This window comes from Macaca nemestrina, chromosome 1, assembly GCF_043159975.1.
Source record: "Macaca nemestrina isolate mMacNem1 chromosome 1, mMacNem.hap1, whole genome shotgun sequence".
In the NCBI taxonomy this organism is placed as follows: Eukaryota; Metazoa; Chordata; class Mammalia; order Primates; family Cercopithecidae; genus Macaca; species Macaca nemestrina.
Window position 1 is genome coordinate 109,727,210 of NC_092125.1, and position 14,654 is coordinate 109,741,863.

The 14,654-nt window shown below is 43.9% G+C and overlaps 1 long non-coding RNA gene across 3 annotated transcripts in view; it reads left to right on the top strand.

The window, feature by feature from the left end:
- Positions 1–5,784: 5,784 nt before the first annotated feature.
- Positions 5,785–14,654, top strand: part of LOC112429486 (uncharacterized) — a 44,384-nt gene continuing 35,514 nt past the window's right edge. For all 3 annotated transcript variants that reach the window (XR_011617448.1, XR_011617446.1, XR_011617449.1), the window contains exon 1: positions 5,785–6,503. This is a non-coding gene — a long non-coding RNA (uncharacterized lncRNA). The remainder of the gene's footprint in view (positions 6,504–14,654) is intronic.

Below are 14,654 nucleotides of genomic sequence, written 5' to 3' on the forward strand. Positions count from 1 at the left end.
TTAGTTTCAGTGTATAACATTCACTTTTTCAACAATACCATTAGTGGCTTTGAAGGTCTTTTTAAAAACTAACAGCTTGAAAGTTAACTCATTTAAATACTCGGATGTGATATAAGGCATTACAATTTATTTATTTATTTTTTGAGACGGAATCTTGCTCTGTCACCAGGCTGGAGTGCAATGGCGCGATCTCGACTTACTGCAACCTCTGCCTTCCGGGTTCAAGCGATTCCCCTGCCTTAGCCTCCTGAGTAGCTGGGACTACAGGCATGTGCCACTACGCCTGGCTAATTTTTGTGTATTTTAGTAGAGACAGGGTTTTACCGTGTTGGCCAAGATGGTCTCGATCTCCTGACCTCATGATCCGCCTGCCTCGGCCTCCCAAAGTGCTGAGATTACAGGCATGAGCCACTGCTCCCAGCTGGCATTACAATTTAATAGTTTAACTCATCATCTTCTTTATTAACTTTTTTTTTTTTTTTGAGACAGAGTTTCACTCTCATTGCCCAGGCTGGAGTGCAATGGCGCCATCTTGGCTCGCTGCAACTTCCGCTTCCTGGGTTCAAGAGATTCTCCTGCCTCAGCCTCCTGAGTAGTTGGGATTACAGGCATGCGCTACCATGCCCAGCTAATTTTGTATTTTTAGTAGAGATGGGGTTTCGCTTTTTTGGTCAGGCTGGTCTCGAACTCCCTGACCTTAGGTGATCCACCAGCCTCAGTCTTCCAAAGTGTTGGGATTACAGGTGTGAGCCACCACACCTGGCCTTCTTTATTAACTTCTTTTCCAAAAGGCAGAAGAAAAACCTGGATTCTCTTAATTTTCCTTTTGGGGTTACAAACTGAACCAGTACTTTTTGCAGTTTGATTTGAAGTAATTACCTATACTTGTATTATCTGTGGTTTATTTTATTTTTTATTTATTTATTTATTTATTTATTTATTTATTTTTGAGACGGAGTCTCGCTCTGTTGCCCGGGCTGGAGTGCAGTGTCCGGATCTCAGCTCACTGCAAGCTCCACCTCCCGGGTTTTTACGCCATTCTCCTGGCTCAGCCTCCCGAGTAGCTGGGACTACAGGCGCCCGCCACCTCGCCCGGCTAGTTTTTTGTATTTTTTAGTAGAGACGGGGTTTCACCGTGTTAGCCAGGATGGTCTCGAACTCCTGACCTCGTGATCCACCCGTCTCAGCCTCCCAAAGTGCTGGGATTACAGGCTTGAGCCACCGCGCCCGGCTGGATATCTGTGGTTTATTAAAGTGATTATAAGACTATTGTATATCAATAGTATTTTCTAAAATGAATCCAGAGTTCTCCAATTATACTGCATGTTTATCTTCTGAATCTTGATAATATAAATGGAAATATACATAATACTTAAATGTTTATTAGAGCAAAATCAAACTTGAAACTATGTTTTTTCTGCTCTCTATTTTTTTTGGTTTCCCTATGGTAAGTGATTTTTAAAATGTTTCATATGTAGACAACTGGAATTTTATAGTCAAGGCACAAGTATAATAATGTTTTCATGATTGCTTTACAGTTTAATATTGAAAAGGTATTTTAATTATTGAACTCTGCTTCCTGAGAGATGGAAAATATTGAAGTATTTTCAACTAAGGGTATTATTTACTGAAATTAATATGTTTTTTGCAGGTATTATTGTCTTTAAAAAATTCAAAGCCTTTCACCTCTTGGTTACAGAGAATGGCAGAACCACACAAAGTTTTTGATGAAGTTGTTAGATAATGAAGCAATTCATTGAGAGAGTGTGATTGAAGACACCTTTAAATATAGTTTGTTCAGGCCGGGCGCGGTGGCTCAAGCCTGTAATCCCAGCACTTTGGGAGGCCGAGACGGGCGGATCATGAGGTCAGGAGATTGAGACCATCCTGGCTAACACAGTGAAACCCTGTCTCTACTAAAAATACAAAAAATTAGCCAGGCGAGGTGTTGGGTGCCTGTAATCCCAGCTACTCGGCAGCCTGAGACAGGAGAATGGCATGAACCCGGGAGGCGGAGCTGGCAGTGAGCTGAGATCTGGCCACTGCACTCCAGCCCTGGCGACAGAGCGAGACTCTGTCTCAAAAAAAAAAAAAAAAAAAAAAAAAAAAAAGAGAGAGAGAGATTGTTCTATATTTTAAAGAGAGGCTTTGGAATGTGACATGCTTTCAGTTGCTGAAAATTTCCCCTCTCTTGTTTCTAGTACTGGATGCAATGATATTCTGCAGCTGTTGCTTAATTATAGAATTCTATTACTGCATGCCTTTTTCTTTTTTTTTTTTATTTTTTTTTGAGACGGAGTCTGGCTCTGTCGCCCAGGCTGGAGTGCAGTGGCCGGATCTCAGCTCACTGCAAGCTCCGCCTCCTGGGTTCACGCCATTCTCCTGCCTCAGCCTCCCGAGTAGCTGGGACTACAGGCGCCGCCACCTCGCCCGGCTAATTTTTTTTGTATTTTAGTAGAGACGGGGTTTCACCGTGTTAGCCAGGATGGTCTCGATCTCCTGAACTCGTGATTCGCCCGTCTCGGCCTCCCAAAGTGCTGGGATTACAGGCTTGAGCCACCGCGCTCGGCTCACTGCATGCCTTTTTCATGTACTAATTCAGCCTAAGATTTGAGAACCTGGCATGGGTACTTCCACCTGAGATAGTTACTTGTATTACTAACCCTAACTTGAAGGAGAATGGTTACACCACACAATGGAAATTACAAAATGATTTGATCTCCAGGAGAATTGTTTTTTTTTTTTTGAGACTAGTCTTGCTCTGTCACCCAGGCTGGAGTGCAGTGGCATGGTCTTGGCTCACTGCAACCTCTGCCTCCAAGGTTTAAGGGATTCTCTTGCCTCAGCCTCCTGAGTAGCTGGGATTACAGATACGTGCTGCTATGCCCCACCTGGCTTTTTTTAATTTTTATTTTTAGTAGACATGGGGTTTTACCATGTTGCCTAGGCTGGTCTCGAACTCCTTTCCTGAAGAGACCTGACCGTCTCGGCCTCCTAAAGTGCTGGGATTATGGGGGTGAGCCACCGCACCTAACCTAAAATACTTTATTTCATATAATTCTAGTCACATTTTTGGATAGTAAGACCCTGAAGTAGGGTTATCCCATAATACCCTGGGGCCCGGTGCGGTGGCTGAGGCCTGTAATCCCAGGACTTTGGGAGGCAGAGGTGGGCAGATCACCTGAGGTTGGGAGTTCCAGACCAGCCTGGCCAACATGGCGAATGCTCGTCTCTACCAAAAATACAAATATTAGCCAGGCGTGGTGGGGCTCACCTGTAATCCCAGCTACTCCGGAAGCTGAGGCAGGAGAATCGTTTGAACCCAGCAGGCAGAGGTTGCAGTGAGCCAAGACTGCCACTGTACTTCAGCCTGGGCAACATAGCAAGACTCCGTCTTAAATAAATAAATAAATACTCCAAAACCCGGGTTAATAAAGAATCAGAAGCAGGTATGACCTTTTCTAACTTTATGAATATTTACAAATAATTTAAATTTTTGTTTGGACTTGGTCACTTATAATATGGACACATCCATGTTAATGGTTAATACTGACACAAGCCACCAAATAGGCATATAGCTCTAGTGAAAACTACCTGTGGTAGCTTCAAGAAGTAACTTTGACACTGTAAACTTCTCCCTATTATTATTATTTTTATTTTTATTTATTTTTATTTTTTTAGACTGAGTTTGACTCTTGTTGCCCAGGCTGGCATGCAATGGCACGATCTCGGCTTACTGCAACCTCCGCCTCTCAGGTTCAAGCGATTCTCCTGCCTCAGCCTCCAGAGTGGGTGGGATTACAAGGCGCCTGCCACCTCGCCCAGCTAATTTTCTGTATTTTTAGTAGAGATGGGATTTCACTTTGTCGACCAGGCTGGTCTCAAAGTCCTGACCTCAGGTGATCCACCCACCTCGGCCTCCCAAAGTGCTGGGATTACAGGCGTGAGCCACCATGACCGGCCTCCTATTAAAAAAAAATTTTTTTAATGTTTTTTATGGCAGCATACTGATAATTTTTCTATTAAATAAACTGCACCATCTTGCTGATGACGAAGGCTACAATCTGTTTTCCGCTTTGGTTGTGACTTTTCCTGGCTAGAGTCACTCCCCAGAATTAGCTCACAGGGGCTACAGGGTTTCTCCCACTTGGAGGGATTTTCTCCCAGAGTCCATTTCTCTTGGCACTAAGTAGACACCAACAGTGTAGTCAGTGGCTTTCAAAGCCATTTATATAGAGAGCTGTGACTGCGGCATTCTGGGGTCCGTAGAAGAATCTGTAAGTGTAATGGAAGGAACTGCAGTTGAAACTACTAGAGAACCAATGGCAGCAGCACCAGAGGAAACTAAGGGAAGCAGCAGTCCCTGTCACTGAAGTCTGCAGTGAAGCTCCTGTGAGTTCAGCGCTTTGAGCTGTGTTGCACTCTGCTCTACCACCGGCCACTTTTCTGAGAATATGCTGAGTTAAAAACGAACTCAATTTTGGAGTGCGGAGGATTTATTATCTGTGGGGAATTAGTTAAATCTTTCTGAAAAGGATTACGGGTGAGAAATTTTTTCAGTAAATTGGATAATTTTACCAACACATTTTTTTTTCCTTTTTTTGGAGACAGAGTCTTACTCTGTCGCCCAGGCTGGAATGCAGTGGCACGATCTCGGCTCACTGCAACCTTCGCCTTCCTGGTCCAAATGATTCTCCTGCCTCAGCCTCCTGAGTAGTTGGGATTACAGGCGCGTGCCACCATGCCCAGCTAATTTTTGTATTTTTAGTAGAGATGGGGTTTCACCATGTTGGCCAGGCTGATCTCGAACTCCTGACCTTGTGATCCGCCCGCCTCAGCCTCCCAAAGTGATAGGATTACAGGCGTGAGCCACCGTGCCCGGCCTGCCAACAAGTATTTTTACCAAGCCATGTATATTGGGGGTATGTGACATGAACCACTGCTAGGCTTCCTGGGCTGTAGCATTCAGTACGTGAAGGATTAGAGCTCTAGAACTCAGCCTCATCCATTTTGCTTTTTACCCAATTCCCTTTATTTCAGGGAAATGAGGAAAGGACTCCAGTTTTAAAATTAAATTCCTCTAAGCCCTGTTTCCCCGTCACACTCCACTGGGTTGGGCCAACCACATGTTATCTCACATCACTTCTTCAGATTTTTGATGGGCTTGAATAGACAGATTGGGAGATTTTAAATGCTTAAACTGACAAAGTGACCTTTGGGGGTACGTTTCCAGGTACGTTATCTGTCATCGTCCTAGGGGACACTTGCCTTTAAAAATTTTTCATCTTTATTTCTCCAATCCTCAACCCCTGAGATACAGATAAAACTTTTTTCTGGGGGAGTGCTATTTTTTTTTTTTTTTTTTTTTTTTTTTTTTTTTTGAGACGGAGTCTCGCTCTGTCTCCCAGGGTGGAGTGCAGTGGCCGGATCTCAGCTCACTGCAAGCTCCGCCTCCCGGGTTCCCGCCATTCTCCTGCCTCAGCCTCCCGAGTAGCTGGGACTACAGGCGCCCGCCACCTCGCCCGGCTAGTTTTTTTTTGTATTTTTTTAGTAGATACGGGGTTTCACCGTGTTAGCCAGGATGGTCTCGATCTCCCGACCTCGTGATCCGCCCGTCTCGGCCTCCCAAAGTGCTGGGATTACAGGCTTGAGCCACCGCGCCGGGCCGGGAGTGCTATTTTTATAACAGGGCGCCCTCCAGCGATTCTGGAATCTCAAGCAATAGAATAGAATTCGAGCGTCTTGCGGAGAGAGCAATGTTATTTTAGTCGATGGAGGAAAAAAAAAGTGCTGATCACTTTAGAGTGTGTCTGTAATGTAATTCCTGGAACACAGGCAACAATTTCTGCGAAGGCAAATTTTTAGATTCAAGAACAGAGTCGAAAAGCCAGAAGCAATAGTGGAGGTCAAGACTCGGAAAGGATCCCGGCAACCCGAATTGCTCTACAGAGTGCTTTCCGAAACCGTCTTGGATTGGGCCAGAAATGCCGCAACCCCGGTCGCGTGATCCCGGCCGGTCCTCCGCCCCTAGATAACCTACTGCTGGCTAGCGCCCGCCAAAGCGGTCAAAGTCAGAGACCTGCGCATGCGCGGAGCGCGGGAGGCCTGGGGAAAGCGCTTTGGATCTTACTTCCGCTTCGCTTCCTCTGGGCAGGTCCAGCTTACTTGGACTGAAACTCGTGGGTCAGGTCTTTAGGACCTTCCTTTTCTTTCCTGTCTTTTCCATTTTGTAATCCTTGCTTAACGATTAACAAAGCTTTTGTTTTCTTATTATTTTTTTTTTTAAATACACATGGAGTCTTGTTCTCTTGCCCAGGTTGATCTCGAACTCTCGAACTCAAGCGATCCTCCTGCTCGGCCTCCCAAAGTGCTGGGGTTCCAGGCGTGAGCCACCGTGCCTGGCCTTATTTTCTTTCTAATTTTATTTCAAGTATTGCATTATTCTAAACCCCACATTGACGAATATCATCCACCTGCTCAGCAGCTATAAATGGTGGAGTTAGGTAAGTTTTCAAGTTCTCTAAGGTGGAAATGAGGGCTGATCATGTGTGTGGTTTATGAAGTGCTGCGTTTGCAGCTGAGGCCACTTTCACATCTGTCACTTGTTTGTGCACAGTCTGGTTCAAGTTTGCACTTAGGTGACCTCTGCTAAGGGGACTTCTCTTCTTGTCCCCAGGGGCTAGCCTACTATTCCACGTTGTTTCTACTCCTATTTTTCTTCTATTTTATTTTATTATTTATTTATTTATTTTGTGAGACGTAGTCTTGCTCTGTCGCCCAGGCTGGAGTGCAGTGGCGCCATCTCGGCTCACTGCAAACTCCGCCTCCTGGGTTCACGGCATTCTCCCGCCTCAGCCTCCCGAGTAGCTGGGGCTACAGGCGCCCGTCACCTCGCCCGGCTAATTTTTTGTATGTTTAGTGGAGACGGGATTTTACCGTGTTAGCCAGGATGGTCTCAGTCTCCTGACCTCATCATCCGCCCGCCTTGGCCTCCCAAAGCGCTGGGATTACAGGCGTGAGCCACCGCGCCCGGCCTTTTCTTCTATTTTAAAGCCAGCATTGCTGAATTGAACAGTCAAGTTGGTACCTAAGAACGAATCAGTTCTGGAAAATATTGGAGCAACCAACTACCCAGAGGGAAACCGTTGAAAAATGACATGTAGCCCACATGTAAAGTGATTAAGAGCTTTAAGATACATATGTAGAATCTTTTTCCTCTCTTTCCGAAGGAAAGAATGGATCCACTGAGCGAAACTTTGTAGAGGTCACTGTGTGAGAGTATTAACATTTTTCTTCTGTTAATTAGGACGACTAAATTATAGTTTGTTAGAAGTGTCTTAAACTATTGAAGAAAACTGTCATCAAATTATACTTTTTTTTTTTTTTTTTTGAGACGGAGTCTCGCTCTGTTGCCAGGCTGGAGTGCAGTGGCACGATTTCGGCTCATTGCAACTTCCGCCTCCTGAGTTCAAGCGATTCTCCTGCCTCAGTCTCCAGAGTAGCTGGGACTACAGGTGCGTGCCACCACGTGATGAAACCCCGTCTCTACTAAACGTACAAAAATTATACGTTTTATTGGAATCAGTCACCTTTTAGAGAATATTTGCTTCAGTTTTTCTTGTGCAACCGAAAGGTGTCCTTGATGCTAAAGGTGTCCTTGATGCTATGGAAGAAGAGAATAATTAAATTTGAAATCTTGTATACACAATTTTTATTAAAACGTCAAAGGACAGTTACATGTTTCTATAGAATTAGCATATATATATGCTCAATCAATCAATCATCTATCTATCATCTCTCTATCTAGAGAGAGAGACAGGGTCTGTTACCCAGGCTGGAGTGCAGTGGCTATTCACAGGCACGATCCTGCTACTGATCCGCAGGGGAGTTTTGACCTGCTCCGTTTCCCATCTTGGCCAGTTCACCCCTCCCTTAGGCAACCTCGTGGTCCCCTGTTCTTGGGAGGTCACTATATTGATGCCGAACTTAGTGTGGACACGCGATTGGTATAGCACACTACGGCCCAGAACTCCTGGGCTCAAGCCATCTCCTGCCTCAGCTTCCCAAGTAGCTGGGACTACAGGCAGGGGCCACGGCGCCCGGCAAAGTTAGCAAATATTTAACTGCAGTAAAACTAATGTCAGTAGTTTCTCAGGCATTTTCATTGGCTTTTACAAAGTCACAAAATTGCGTAAAATGAGGGCCATTTACTTTATTTAAAAATAAGAGGCCTAGCGCTGTGGCTCACGCCTGTAATCCCAACACTTCGGGAGGCCGAGGCGGGTGGATCAGAAGGTCAGGAGTTGGAGAGCAGCCCGGCCAATATGGTCAAACCCCGTCTCCACTAAAAAATACAAAAATTAGCCTGGCGTGGTGGCACGTGCCTGTAGTCCCAGCTGCTCAGGAGGCTGAGGCAGGAGAATCGCTTGCACCTGGGAGGTGGAGGTTACAGTGAACCAAGATCGTGCCACTGCACTCAGGCCTGGGCGACTGAGTGAGACTCTGTCTCAGAAAACAAACAAACAAAAAAGAGATGAGAATATTCTTGGATTTTAAGAAGCCAAGATTTCTACTGGGTAATAGCATTTCTCAGAAAAGACTTTTTCTTTCGACGGACTAAATATTTAGGAAATTTTTTTTTCTTCTTATATTGAGGGATTGTATTTTCAGTATTGTTTTGATGTTGCCACAGTATTTAAAAAAATAATTATTAGCAGGTGAAGACAATGTGAATTTGTCGTTTACAACCCGTAGGACATTGAGGAGCTACTTGCTGAGAGAGGAGCTACTACCATCTGGTCTCTGCTATGAGGCCAAAGCACTACACTGGTCCCATGACAAACCTACTTTTCTTTTTGTGTCATCTATTTTCCTTTCCACTGCTATTCTATATCAGCCTTGAGGTTGCTATTGGAGTTGAGGGACAAATAAGAGGTCATATAATGTAGGCCATCGCATAATGATGAAATATCAATTCTGTGGTCTGTCTCTAAGGCTCTGTCCTTGATAATAAAATACAGTGTGCTGTAATAGTTATCAAGCTTCCACTCCATATCATTAGGTTATTAGCTATTAATTAGATGTCACTTGCCATTTTTGCTTTACATGACTGTAAATAACTGCTGTCTTTCAGGTCTTTATGTACTCAATTTTTATAAGCAGTTTGTAATTAACATATTAAGAAAAAAACCATGGAGAATTATGTACAAATCCTTTTCAAGGCAAGCAGTCTTATAGCTATGATCAAAGGCATAAAATGCAGAATATTTAACAAATTTTAAAAATCCTTTGTTTAAGGAACATAAGTGATAGGAAAACAAAGATGAATGCTACCAACTCTACCTCTTGAAAAACACAGCCTGAACCCAAGATTATAAACCAAGAGCGAAATTGCAGGCAGAGAAATGGCTGAACTGACAGCTTGTGCCTAGAAAGCTCAGAAGATGCCAAAACTTTGATTTGCTCACTTCAGTGAAGGCTTGATCCTTCATTTTGCAGGGCTATGGAAGGAGAATATGTATTTGAGTTTGTAAATACAAAAATTGATCAATGTATGAGGGACAGACTTGTGCCAAGAAATTCACCAAAGTCAGATTTCTAAACCAAGGTGTCAATTCATTAATTTACAGGGAGATTGTATATTTACGTTGACTATGGTATTATTGTTCAGTGTTCTAAATTGGTGCTCTTTTTTTGTGTGTGTGTCTTTTTTTTTTTATTATTATACTTTAAGTTCTAGGGTACATGTACAGGTTTGTTACATATGTATACATGAGCCATGTTGGTTTGCTGCACCCATTAACTCGTCATTTACATTAGGTATATTACCTAATGCTATCCCTCCCCCCTCCCCCCTCCCCACAATAGGACCTGGTGTGTGATGTTCCCCTTCCTGTGTCCAGGTGATCTTATTGTTCAATTCCCACCTATGAGTGAGAACATGCGGTATTTGGTTTTCTGTTCTTGTGATAGTTTGCTGAGGATGATGGTTTCCAGCTGCATCCATGGTGCTCTTTAATAGAAATATAATTCTGTCAAAAATGCAAGTTGGTGGGGTTTGGTGGCTCTCACCTATAATCCCAGCACTTTGGGAGGCCGAGGCGGGTGGATCACCTGAGGTCAGGAGTTGGAGATCAGCCTGGCCAACATGGTGAAACCCCATTTCTACTGAAAATACAAAAATTTGCCAGGCATGGTGGCGGGTGCCTGTAATCCCAGCTACTCCGGAGGCTGAGGTAGGAGAATTGTTTGTGCCTGGGAGGCAGAGGCTGCAGTGAGCCAAGATCGAGCCACTCTACTCCAGCGTGGGTGACAGAATGAGACTCTGTCTCAAAAAAAAAAAAAAAATGCAAGTCACAGATGTATTTAGAATTTTCTAGTAGACATATTTAAAAAACTAAAAAGAAACAGGTAAAATTAATTTTAATGTATTTTAATTAACCCAATGTATTCAAAATATTATACTTTCTACATGTAATCAATATAAAAAATCATTAGTAAGATTTTTTGTATTTTTTTTCATACAAAGTCTTCCAAATCTGGGACGAATTTTATGCTTACAGCACATCCCAATTCAGATAGTCACTTTTCTTTCTTTCCTTCTTTCTTTCTTTTTTAACAGAGTTTTATTTTTATTTAGTTACTTTCTTTTTTTTTCTTTTTATAAAGATGGGGTCTCACCATGTTGCCCAGGCTGGTCTCAAACTCCTGGGCTCAAGTGATCTCCCTCCTTGGCCTCCCAAAGTGCCTGGATCAGCCACATTTCGAGTGCAGTAGTCATGTTGCTAGGTGAAGGTCTCATGTATCCTTTCTAGGAAAGGTAACTGAGAGGCCAAGTGCACAATCAGAATCCTCTCAGGTGAGCATAGAATCAGAGGAGAGGGTGCTAGATGGTCTTTAGCGATATTTTATGTATTTGACAAGTATGAGGAACCTACCCTGATTCACACTAGCGTATTCTTTCTAGAGGTTTTAGTATTTGTTGTGTTTAGTTTATCTCACCTTGGCAGCAGTACACTCAGCACTACTAGACTAATGCTGCCAAATTCTTGCTTCCTTTGATTCTATGTAAATTACTTTATTCTATTAACATACTTTCTATTTTTTTTTTCCTTTTTTTTTTTTTTTTTTTTTTTAGACAGAGTTGCCCAGGCTGGAGTGCAGTGGTGTGATCACGGCTCACTGCAAACTCCGCGTCTCAGGGTTGAGCAATTTTTATGCCTTAGCCACCCGGGTAGCTGGGATTCCACCACCCTGGCTAATTTTTGTATTTTTAGTAGAGGTGGGGTTTTGCCATGTTGGCCAGGCTGGTCACGAACTCCTGGCCTCAAGTGATCTGCCCACCTTGGCCTCCCAAAGAACTGGGATTGCAAGTGTGAGCCACTGTGCCCCGCCACAGTTTTTAAATATAATAATTATACTAATCATTTTTCATATTAGATGATAATATTTCTCCTTTTTGTCTTTTAAAAAATTTTTTAAATTTTATTTATTTATTTTTTGAGATGGAGTGCAGTAGTGTGTCTGTCGCCCGGGCTGGAGTGCAGTAGTGTGATCTCAGTTCACTGCAACCTCCGCCTCCCAGGTTCAAACAATTCTCCTGCCGCAGCCTCCTGAATAGCTGGGAATACAGGCATGCACCACCATGCCAGGCTAATTTTTGTATTTTTAGTAGAGATGACGTTTCACCATGTTGGTCAGGCTGGTCTCGAGCTCCTGACCTTGCTATCTGCCCGCCTTAGCCTCCCAAGGTGCTGGGATTACAGGTGTGAGTATTGATTGATGATTGATTGATTGATTGAGACGGAATTCGCTCTTGTTGCCCAGGCTGGAGTGCACTGGCATGATCTCGGCTTGCTGCAACCTCTGCCGCCCTGGTTCAAGTGACTCTCCTGCCTCAGCCTCCTGAGTAGCTGGGATTACAGGCGCCCCCCCACCACGCCTGGCTAATTTTTGTATTTTTAGTAGACACGGGGTTTCACCATGTTGGCCAGGCTGGTCTTGAACTGGTGGCACACACCTGTAGTCCCAACTACTTGGGAGGCTGAGGCAGAAGAATCACTTGAACTGGGGAGGCAGAGGTTACAGTGAGTCGAGATGGCACCGCTGCACTTCTGGGTGACAGAGTGAGACTCTGTCATTAAAAGATAAAAGAAAAAAAGACCTACCAAATGAGAGAAGCAATGGCTATTTATTCTGAGCTTGCTTTAGCAAGGGAGTCAGCTACCAGCACTGGCAATTGGGCAGAGATCCAAAGGCAGGCAGAGAAATGGGAAAGCTTTATAGAGGAAAAAAGCCCTGATTGGAAGCTGTTGGCATGAGGAAGCTGTAGGTGGGCTAACCAGAAGTGGAGCGTCTTATGTGATTGGTTAGGGGTGCATATTTGGCTTTCCTTGGTTGGTCCTATGTTGGAAATGGGGACTAAAATTCTGGAAGCCATCAGTTATTGATCAAGTCCTGGCCATTTTAGGCCAATTGTTACAGAAGTTATTTTTTAGCTTCTTGGATTGTCACTAGAGATAGCAAACTGGCTTCCTCTAAGTCTGACTTATAGCAGGCTGGCTTCCTCTAAGACTGACTTACAGCAGGCTGGCTTCCTGAGTTGTTTATTGTAGATAAAGGGTTGATCTCCTGGGCAAGGTGTTGCACATCATGGGTCAAAGTTCAATTTTTCATATGATCTGGCCATTGTCCATTTGTTATTCTGTCTCTCAGCCTCTAATTTGAAGTTGTTTTTTTTTTTTTTTTTTTTTTTTGAGACGGAGTCTCGCTCTGTCGCCCAGGCTGGAGTGCAGTGGCGCGATCTCGGCTCACTGCAAGCTCTACCTCCCGGGTTCACGCCATTCTCCCGCCTCAGCCTCCGAGTAGCTGGGACTACAGGCGCCCGCCACCACGCCCGGCTAGTTTTTTGTATTTTTAGTAGAGACGGGGTTTCACCATGTTAGCCAGGATGGTCTCGATCTCCTGACCTCGTGATCCACCCGCCTCGGCCTCCCAAAGTGCTGGGATTACAGGCTTGAGCCACCGCGCCCGGCCTAATTTGAAGTTGTTATAGAAGTTCTGACAAATATAGTAAGATAGTAAATAAATAAGTGGCTTAAATTCTGGGAGGAAAGCAGATGATGGAATCTTTATGCTCAACTAAACTACTTGAATTAATGAAGTCGTTCAGAAAAAAAACACTCTAGGCCAGGTGCAGCGGCTCATGCCAGGTGCTGTTTTTTGTAATCCCAGCATTTTGGGAGGCCGAGGCAGGCAGATCACTCGAGGCCAGGAGTTAGAGATCAGCTTGACCAACATGGGGAAAACCCATCTCTACTGTAATAAAAATACAAAAATTAGCCCGGCATGATGGCGGGTGCCTGTAATCCCATCTACTTGGGAGGCTAAGGAAGGAGAATCATTTGAATTCGGGAGGCAGAGGTTGTAGTGAGCCAAGATTGCACCACTGCACTTGAGCCTGGGTGACAGGGCAAGACTCTGTCTCAAAAAACAAAACAAAGCACTCTAATATTCTGGCAATAATTAGGTAAAGAATGTAGAGAAAAAAAGATCCCATGCACCATATCAACAAATACAATTCGTAGGCATAGTCTTACTGAGGACTTGTTTGATCTATGTAATACAAACTATCAAACTATTACTAGAGAGAAAAAATTAGAAACATCCTTTAATAGAAACACTCTTATTTTTTCACCAGTGAATAAAAGGAGAGGCATGCTAAATTTTAGATGAAAAGGCTGAACATTGTGAAGATTTTAGCCTGTCCTCAATCAGTTTAAAAATTCAATGCAGGCCGGGCGCGGTGGCTCAGGCCTGTAATCCCAGCACTTTGGGAGGCAGAGGCGAGCAGATCACTTAAGGTCAGGAGATCGAGACCAGCCTGGCCAACATGATGAAACCCCGTCTCTACTAAAAATACAAAAATTAGCCTGGCGTGATGGCGGGCACCTGTAGTCCCAGCTACTCGGGAGGCTGAGGCAGGAGAATCACTTGAACCCAGGAAGCGGAGCTTGCAGTGAGCCGAGATCGCGCCACTGCACTCCAGCCTGGGTGACAGAGCAAGACTCTGCCTCAAAAAAACAAAAAACAAAAAACAAAACAAAAAAAAAAACTTCAATGCATCTCCCATCTAAATTCCCATTGGATTTTTTTTTTTAGGGAGGAAGCCAAGAAATTTTTTTTTTTTTTTTTTGAGACGGAGTCTCACTCTGTTGCCCAAGCTGGAGTGCAGTGGCATGATCTCAGCTCACTGCAACCTCTGCCTCCCGGGTTCAAGCAATTATCCTGCCTCAGCCTCCTGAGCAGCTGGGACTACAGGCACGTGCCACCACACCTGGCTAATGGAAATTTTCTAAAGGTCGTCTAAAAGAGTAAACAAAAAAGAACAAGACAAATTTACTTATTTAATAAATATTTATTGATTTCCATGTCCAAGACCTAAGGATATATAGTATTGTTTCCTCACCCATTGGTTCATGGCTGAGGCCACATAACAAAAGATAGATTAACAAGAGAAATACAAACAAAAAAAATTTTTTTTTTGAGCAACAAGGCTGTTTATTTCACCTGGGTGCAGGCAAACCAAGTCTGAAAAAGGAGTCAGCAAAGGGTGTTGGGATTATCATTAGTTCTTACAGATTTGGGATAGGCAG